The sequence below is a fragment of the Daphnia magna genome, unplaced genomic scaffold (genome assembly GCF_020631705.1).
Source record: "Daphnia magna isolate NIES unplaced genomic scaffold, ASM2063170v1.1 Dm_contigs074, whole genome shotgun sequence".
Classification (NCBI taxonomy): Eukaryota; Metazoa; Arthropoda; class Branchiopoda; order Diplostraca; family Daphniidae; genus Daphnia; species Daphnia magna.
The window spans coordinates 535,001-542,449 of NW_025533120.1; the positions used below are offsets into that span (position 1 = coordinate 535,001).

The 7,449-nt window shown below is 38.3% G+C and overlaps 1 pseudogene; it reads right to left on the reverse strand.

The window, feature by feature from the left end:
* Window positions 1-219, reverse strand: part of LOC123477534 — a 1,644-nt pseudogene extending 1,425 nt beyond the window's left edge.
* Between the last annotated feature and the right edge of the window lie 7,230 nt (window positions 220-7,449).

Below are 7,449 nucleotides of genomic sequence, written 5' to 3' on the forward strand. Positions count from 1 at the left end.
ATGAAGTCTAGAAGATGTCACAGTTGTGTTCGATAAATCAGTTAGTAGTGCATTAGCTGATGGAACAAAAGGATTTTCCTCTTCAGACGATGCAACAGCTGTTCGTTTTCGAACATTCTCCTTGCCCTTCTTCGGCCTACTCAGCTCTTTTCCCTTTTCAGTTGGTTTCCTTTTCCTCGGCAATTCCTTACTGCTGTCTGTCCAATCTGCCAAAGGTCTGCGTCTTGAGTTGAATTGATAGAACTGTGAATTGGTTGAGTTGAAGCATTACCGTTGTGCATCATCAGAATTCTTTTATTTGGCATATTAATCTGTTCATTTGCCTGAATGACTGCCACCTTTTAAAAAATATATAATCATGTTATCGACTGAAGCAAAATCTGCTTAACTATGTTATACCTTGTTGAACAACGTTGGAACAGCAGATTTCTTCAATATTTTGGTATTTCCAGTAACTGAAAAAGAAAAACAGTTTTCTTCGAAATGATCACTGCAAATAACAGTGTAATCACTGAATTTTAGGAGGCTGTATGCTGAAGATCCATTTTCGACACTGCTGTGTAAATGTTTTATCCATTTTTCGATTCTGTTTTCATGTTTTGGGAAAGTGTGGTAAGTCACTTTTTGGTTTAAAACTCCTTTTCCGTAATTTTTATTCAAACAATTAATTACACAGCACTTTTTCCTCATTCTTAATAATTATCCCTGACCTATGCATTAACCGGCACTGACCCTTGCACCCTTGAACAAGATATGGCTGAGCATGCTCTCAACCAGTGAAAAATGGAAAAATTGGGAAAGAAAATGTGGAAAGCGGAAAGGACACGCTTTCGTTACTAGGGCGTCGCTAGGGACAAAGAGCCAGAGGTGGCTGTGGGTCGGTGGGAGGATGACAAACTTTTGTTCTACAGGGAGATAGCCAGCTTCCTGGCCGTTACTATAGAAGGCTATGCTTCGAAGCTACCTGGAAATAAGCATCTTCAGCCACCAATGGTTCGGTTAATGATGCCATGACATCGCTCTTTAAGTTCCAGAGAATAAAGTTCACTTCGCCATCTAGTGAATAAAAAAATCAATCGATTATAGCTTCTAACGATTATGCGCGAATAAAAAACAATTGAACTCCGTTATTCTTTGTCCCCCTTTCACAACACAATTTCCATTTATTATTTTCATAGTTGTGTTCGTCTTCTTCTGCTGAGTGTGACACCAAAAATGCTAAATTTGAGTGAATCTGATGTAGAGGATATACTTACGGCCAGCGGCCAAGCAAAAAAAAAACTGAAAAATAAGAAGGATTGCACCCCGAAATATTGGATTTCATTAACCAAAAAAGCAGAGAGCATCATTGAAGTGTGGTTGAGAGATGGAGTGCCGATTGATTCATGGAAGCATATTGAAAAATCCAAATCACAATTAAAGAAGAAATACGATCTAAACGAAAATATATTCATGATTTAACCCCTATTATGGCGGTGGATGGAAACAGTTTTGCTGAGATATCCAATGAAATTTTTGAAACGCAAATGGAACTTGATGTTGATGGTATGCCAAAAATTTCCTCCTTTTTTCTCTTAAAAGACATGTGTACTAAAATATTAAAATTTAGAAGTGATTCGAGGCAGTACAGAATATGGCAGTAAAACAAATTTTCATCAGCACATACAAATAGCAGATAACGATCAGCGTTCGCCGGATCCTATTCCGTTCAAGCGATTGCTGCAACATTTTGCGGCTGTTACCCATCAGAAGAAGAGTAAAATGACTGTTTTCTTAAAGCTCTTTAAGCAACACCAGCCCATTCCCGAATATGACACATTGCCGAGTACAGGTCAACAACTTTTACAAATTGATGGCCGAGACTATTATGGATTTCCTTCTGAAAAAACAAGAACAAATAAATGGACATCAGCCTATGTGGTAACATCAACGGCTCGAGGAGTTAAACGAAAAAGGCTTCCTACAAGACTTCCACCATCGCGTTTCTTCCGGGAAAAATCAAAATACATGCATTTCGGAGTGGAGTCAGCCCTTTCAGACTCATCGGTTGGTCTGGTATTCAAAAATGCAGACCTCCTTCAATACATCACCATCTATAGAGTGGTTCGAGGTTGCCATCTTGGATAGTTATTTCTCCCAGTTTGGTGCAACCTTAAACAAAAAAGCATTGGCAATTTTAGATAAATAGTGCCAGCCAACTGTCAGTTTACAGATTGACATAAGTAAATTCATTATTAATAATGACAAGCGTTGTAAATTTTACACTGGCATCGACTCCTATGAAAAATTAATTGCCTTATTTGACTTAATCGAACAATCTGCTCCGAAACCACATCCACTAGAAGTCCTTACGCATTTCCAACAGTTTGTCCTAACCCTAGTAAAATTACGTTTAAATCTCAGGCTTGAAGTTCTTGGACATCGATTTAACATAGCAAAGTCTACCGTCTCTAAATATGTGCACATTTGGGTCACAGGCATGTATCAAGTATTCGTACCAACATTTCTATTTTGGCCGGGGAACGAGAAGTAAAAGCTAAACTTCCGATGGTTTTTCTTGAACATTTTGAGCGCTGCATCTCAATTATTGATTGCTTTGAAATTTAATTAGAGTCTCGCACACTCTCTAAAGTAAGAATTCATGTGGAAAGGGTGATTGGCAAATTAAAACAACGTTTTTCAATTTTGAGTGGACCGTTACATCATGAAATGTTTTTCACGGACGAGGATGAAATATGTTTCGTAGATAAAATAGTGAAAGTGGCCAGTGCGTTAAATAATTGTAATTTCAGTATTGACTTGCACCAATAAAAGAATATTCCTTTGAAATGACGAAACCACAATCGGAATAGTTAAACGGTGAATAGTGTCCTTCATCACTAAGCTTCTTCAGAAATGACTCTCTTGCAATTTGCTCGTTGTAAACTAACTTGGCATTATTGTAATGTAAGTAATCATTATTGTAACTAATTTGGCATTGTAAACTACACCCATTACAAAAATTGTTCACTTTCATTAGTTTCCCACCAAAAATACTAAAATTGCCAATGCTTTTTTGTTTGAGGTTGCACCAAACTGGGAGAAATAACTATCCAAGATGGCAACCTCGAACCACTCTATAAGGAAAATCCCCAACTTTTGCCTAGAAGTTTGCTAAAAACATATTTTTAAAATTATACGACATTTGAACATTTCAATAAAAAATGGTTTTCATTCATTGCTAACTATTTAGATTGAAGCGTTGGACATGGAAATGGTTGTTAGTCGTGCCAAAAAAGTGCTACGCAAAGAAAGCGAGGAAGAAGGGGTTAGAACACCATCTACGATTCCCCATTTTGAAGTGGATCTTCATGTTGATGGCTTAGAGATTTTCCAAAATTCAGAAAAACTAGGAATGATTGCTATTCTTGGTAGGGTCCACTCTATTGCGCCATCATTTGCATCTACAGTACAACCAACTGTTTTGGATTTTTAAATCCATTTATAATCGGTTTCGAGCATGGACAAGTAAAAGCATCCGCAAAAGAGCTTATGAAACTGACTATTGACGAATTCAAACGTCTGTGCCCGCATAATCTTGAGGCCGAAGGTCGTGAATTTACGGCAAGTTTGCGGGTTGTCATCGCAGACACTCCGATGCGTTCGTTTTTGAAGAGAATTATTGGTCATATGAGCTACTGGTCTTGCGAAAGGTGAACACAGAAAGGTAATACTACTGTTCAAATTAATAAAAGAAACATGAATAAAGGTTATTTTAATTTAAGTTTGAGATTAACATTTCCTGGATACAAAAACCCGTAATTCAGCTAAGTGATGTGAATGCCCCTCGTCGAATAGATTCCGAATTTTTAAATTACATTAAAGGCGATGACACAGAAGATAATCATGTAAATGGGCTTCGCGACCTTAGTCCTTTCATTGATCTGGATTTTCCCATGATATCTGGTTTCATCATCGACCCAATGCACACAATGTGGGCCGGTGCGTTAGGAAGAAGGCTGAAGTCCTTCGTTACACGTAAACAAGAGGGAAAGCTAAGTACACTCCAACTAGCAAAAGTAGACATTCGACTGAAAATGATTGAATCTTGTACACCGTATGAATTCAACGGGAAACTGAGAAGCTTATCAAAGAGTTCATCTAAGTACAAGACTTATGAAATCCGTCGGTTTGGATCTCTTCTTTTCCCAGTTTTTAAAAATGTACTGCACGACCATGAATTGGAACACATTATGTTGTTGCCTTATTCAATGCTTTTGCTTGGTGGTTTTGATAATAAGCAAGTACCTTATGCTAATGTTGAAAAAGCTAGAGCTGTTTTGACTGATTATGTCGTCAAACTCATATCCATGAAATATCCATGTCGATTTATTACTCACGAAATCCTACATTTACCCGATGATGTGATTCGGTACAAATGCGGGGTTGAGTGCAATAGCGCCTTCCCCTTTGAAAATTTTCTCCGGTTTTTTTAAATAGCTATTTCGTCTGGTAATTTACCTGTTGAACAAATTAGAAACCGACTCATAGAAAAGAATAAGTATGTTTTCCCTTCAACAAGTGATGGCAGAATAATTACGTCCTTCAAAGAATTTGAAATGGAGGCCAAAAGAATGAAAACAGTTCACTTAAAGGAGAATGCTTTTATTTCTTGTTCAATGACGGAACGTTTTAAAAACTAGTTTTTTCTACTTTTACCCTAAGCAATAAGTTCCCCAATAATGTGTGTATTTTAGCAAACGGTTCAATCGTTGTTTGTATTGATATCATTGAGTACCCAAAAGAATCTCGAGAGTATTCTATAGTAGGAAGAAAATTTTCCTCTGTATTTTCAGCTTTTAACAAGCCATACTGCTCAAAGGATTACAAAACCTACGTCGTTTCCAAATTAAGCCATCAAATCGACGAGTGGGATTTTAATTTGATTGCTGGGAAGATGTTTGCCGTACCATATGATTTCAATAACTATCGATTCGGACGTGTTGAGGAGCCAAGGGTGCCTGACATTCTTGGAGAGTACAGCAATGCTATGTGGTATGTTCAACCTATTCAGCACACTGTATGGTAGATGCCTTGGTGCATTATAATGATTCTGTGGCAACCTTAAAAATCTAGATCTTCTCACATAAAAAAAATGATTAACATAAAGTTAAAAAAAGTTGCATTATAAAGTATGAAATAAAATGGAAGAATTATTTGCGTAAAATATTTGTGTTTTTTCCGTAAATCTAATGAAAAAAATATGAAAAGAAATCAAAAAATTAACCGTAAAATTTATTCATTTTTTAAGAACATTATATGGATAAATTTCCATGCACAAAACAAGGTTTTAGGAACTTGAAATTGCATCTAAGTTTACGGTAAAGTTGCGCGTATATTTTTCGCAAAACCAACGATATGGGAAACCAAAATGTTAACCGTAAAATGTATTCATTTTTTAAGAAAATTATATGGATAATTTTCCATGCACAAAACAAGATTTTGGGAAATTGAAATTGGATCTTAGTTTACGGAAAAGTTGCGCATATATTTTTCGTAAAACCAACGATATGGGGAAAAGATGGATAACTTTTACTTGGGCAGATCAAAATTTCATGAAGAATACCGATACCGATGATTCGAAATATATTTTTCAATTTCAATATTCATTTCAAAAAAGATTTTCCTTATGCTTCCTACTGACATCTCAAAATAAGCATGTTTATGGAATCGAACATCATACTATCAGTTCACTGGGCACTACTGTACCACAGAGCCATTCTCTACAAAAAACCATGCGGTAAACTACGAAAGACATGAATTGAGGTTTATCGATATATTCCAATTCACGCAAAAAAAAAAGAAAAAACACAAAAAAAGCCCAAGTAAAAATTACTCCGTGTGAATAGAACCTACTACTTTCAACGTTACAATTCGCAGTCACAGATTATACCAACCACCCACATCGACTGTGTTATACCTGGTTATAGAATATAAAAGCGAAGAAAATTATCTATACCGATATTTAAGAAATAATTCAGCCTGATCTCCCTTGACGTCCAAAACAGTTTTGACAACCATCGCAAGCCAATCAGAGGGCCAGAAAACGACACGTGACCGTTGCCTGTCAAAACTGCTTATGGCTTCATGGCGGGAAGGCCGTTTAAGGCCGTTTTCCTTGTTTTTTCAGTGCTTTCACGCTATAGCGTTCACGAGGGAGGAAATGAATGTAACTTGTTGTACGACATACAGGTAAACGGTGTCTCGCGCCGTGTGGCGGCTCGACCGTGCTCGGAAGGGGCTGCGTTAACGTCGCCCCCGGAGGAGGCCCCCTACGTTAAACGCAAGCGCCCCTCCCTCGTGAACGCTAAAGCGTGAAAGCACTGAAAAAAACAAGATAAACGGACTTCTGACCATGAAGTTATAGGCAGTCTTGACGTCAAAAACAGATTGGACAAGCAACGGTCACGTGACGTTTTCTGGCCCTCTGATTGGCTTGCGATGGTTGTCAAAACTGTTTTTGACATCAAAGGAGACCATGTTAAAATAATTAGATCGAAAGATTGGTGTTTCTGTGAAGAAAACTCAATGGAAAAATTCAATTACTTTATCAAAAGAAAATTTAGTATTTGTTTACATTCTACTGCGAGACTAGAACACTGGACTAAGAATGACAGATTTACAGAGGTCAGAATCGCTAGACCGTACCATTGAGCTAAAGGGGTATTGCAATAAGAACAATCCAAACGAACCATTCAAACCATCTACGATACCGATACATCGACGATACGCCAATACTCCGATACGATATATCTAGTATCTATAGAATTTCGATGTATCCCCAACACTATTGTAACTAAGAACAGAGACAGACAGGCATAGAAATCTGGACATCTGGTGGCGAAAATTGGAACTACCCAAACATTATCGTAATTCCCCGACTGCTTATCCTCTATTAGGAGAACCGAAGATCCCGATATCGTCCCATGGCGGCGCTAGCCGAAGACATTGAACGGGAAAAAGCGCGATCGACACCGGTCTAACGGGAAGTATTAGTCGTACTTTTAAAATAGACTAAATTGCATTGAGCCATTTTAAAAAACTTATTTTTTCCCCTAAGGTATGGGCCTAGGCCGCAGCATTAATGCTGCGGCAATAAGGCTAGTCTCAAGACGAACCTGTGCGCTTCAGGTGAGACTGGCTGCAGCGTGCCCAACCCAGGCTTTGCTTGGTCTGCAATGCATCCTTGAGTGTAAATTCCCAAATGTTGGCCTGCTTGCTCACGCAGGACATCCCACCCCTATTGACGGGGAAGCGAGTGGCGGGAGAGCCGAGCTAAGGCGGACTATGAGCAAATTTGAATTAAAGTCGCCGGATGGTGTACAGACTGCACGGGCAAGGGCTTATTGGCCTTCTCAAGGATGAACAGTCGCGTATGGCCTCAGCGCCATGCGGAATGCATTACCTACA